We start from the raw sequence: 2,500 nt of genomic DNA, 5'->3' as shown, positions 1-2,500 counted from the left end.
AGGGCCTTGAAAACCCGTAGCTTGGTCCTTCTGCACAGGTACCGACATCTCCAAATACTCTTGTTGAGAGAGTTCATGACCCCTGCTGCCAGGCCAATCCGTCTGCTGACTTCATGGTCTGACAGCCCAGAGTTATGAACTACACTACCAAGGTATGTAAAGCTCTCTGTGACTTCAATGTCCTTGCCGCAAGCACGTACCAACTGAACAGGTTCTCCTAACAAGTCCCCAAATTCCTGGACCTTGGTCTTGGTCCAGGAGACCTCTAGACCCAAGGGCTTCACTTCATTGCTAAATGCATCGAGAGCCGCCACTAGGGTTTCCAAAGACTCAGATAGAATGGCAACGTCATCAGCAAAGTCAAGGTCTGTAACCTTGATATTGCCCAGTGTTGCTCCACAATGACTATGAACAGTAGCTCTGCCCAGTATCCAGTCCATGCAAGTGTTGAAAAGAGTTGGTGCAAGGACACAGCCTTGCCTCACTCCTGAACTAACAGAAAAGAAGTTTGACAGGCCCCCACCACACTTTACGGCACTTTCAGTACCAGTATACAGGCTTGCTATTAGTCCAATAATCCTTGTTGGAATTCCTCTCAGCCTCAGGATCTCCCAAAGTGACTCCCGATGCACCGTATCGAACGCCTTCTTGAGGTCGATGTAGACTGCAAGCAGCCCACTCCCAAACTCACGGCGCCGCTCTACAATGACTTGAAGTGAGGATACTGTCTATTGTGGACTTGCCAGGAGTGAATCCGGATTGCTCCAGTCTCTGGTGCCTCAGTAGATGGTCTCTGGTACATCTCAGAAGGATGTGGGCGAGAACCTTGCCTGGGATACTGAGCAGTGTGATGCCTAGGTGATTGCTGCAGTCCCAACGGTCCCCCTTCCCCTTCCAGAGAGGGACGACCACACCCCTCAACAGGTCAGGAGGAACGGAACCAGACCGCCAGATGGCAGCCAGGACAGCATGTAACCCCCGTGCCATAGATTCACCACTAGCCTTTAACAGTACAGCTGGTATGCCGCAGATACCCGTTGCTTTACCACTTTTCAGCTTGGAAATCGCCCCCCTAACTTCAGTTAGGGAGGGAGGGTCCTCACTGATGGGTGGATCCGGCAGCGGGATCTCGACACTACCCACATCCAAGTTAACTGTTGGTGGGTCAACCTGGTACAGCTGCTCAAAATACTCAGCCCAACGTTCGCGCACCGCAACAGGATCTGAAACGATCTGACCACTTACTGAATGAACTGCTGTCACTTGTGAAGAGGGCTTGGAGTTCAGCTTTCTCAGGGCTTGGTATGCAGGAGGAAGGTCATTTACTAAGAAATGGCCTTCTACCTCCTCTGCAAGACTCCTAATAAACTGTTCCTTGTCCCTTCTTAACAGGGACCGAGTTCTGCGCACATGAGAACGGTGCAATTCCCGATCCCCTGTCAAACGAGCCGCACGACATGCATCTGTGGCTTCCAGTGTCTCCTGCGAGATGGAATTCTGTACTGCTCTCGGGCGTACACCAATGGTATCTTGAGCTGCATCAAGCGTTTCACGCTTAAAGGTATCCCACAGAAGAACAGGGTCTGTCAGACTGCCAAGCATTGTGAAATGATCAGAGATTGCCTCGGCAAACCCTCGGGCACACTCTCCCTCCCTCAGCCTGTCCAAATGAAACACCCTAGGGTGATCATTTGACCGCCTGGGAGTTTTGAAGTGGACCCGGAGGGTAGCCACGACCAATCTATGGTCAGTACCACAGAACTCAGCACTCCTGTACACCCTGCAATTCTGAAGGATCCTCCAACGAGTGCTAACGAGTATGTGGTCGATCTCCTTGGCTGCATTACCCGCATCACAGTACCATGTCTAGCGATGTGGGTCTGGGCGCTGGTACCAAGAGCCAGAAATCCTCAATTTCTGGGACCTAGCAAAGTCCCGGAAAAGGAGGCTATTCTAGCTACCGGCATCAGCTCCTGAACCATGGGGACCGACAGACATCTCATACCCAGCTCGATCACAGCCAGATACCGCATTGAAGTCACCCAGAACAATGCGAATATCTCGTTGGGGACATCTGTCTACCACAGATGTAAGTTTGGCGTAGAACATCTCTTTCACGTCAAGTTTACAAACATCGGCAGGAGCATATACAGCAATAAGAGACATGAAGCCAAAAGATAGCTTCAATCTCAATACCATTATACGCTCATCAACAGGAGTAACCTCTACTACTGAGGGCTGGAGTCTGCTGAGATGGCAATGGCTACTCCCTGGAGATGATGGCCGTCGCTGTGGCCTGACCAGTATTAGGTGTAGCCACCTACACAGGTCATGCCGCTGCCAGGCCTCCTCACCTCCGAGAGAGCAGCCACCTCAACTCTCAGCCTCCCCAGTACCCTCGACAGTAGAGGCAACCGATCATCCTGACGCAAAGAATGGACGTTCCAAGCCCCCACCCTGACTTCCCGCCTGAGGTTCAGCCTCTGGCAGTCGCTCCGGG

Source organism: Penaeus vannamei, chromosome 8 (genome assembly GCF_042767895.1).
Source record: "Penaeus vannamei isolate JL-2024 chromosome 8, ASM4276789v1, whole genome shotgun sequence".
Classification (NCBI taxonomy): domain Eukaryota; kingdom Metazoa; phylum Arthropoda; class Malacostraca; order Decapoda; family Penaeidae; genus Penaeus; species Penaeus vannamei.
The sequence above is the reverse complement of the archived record's forward strand: the minus strand, read 5'-3'. Positions refer to the sequence as shown.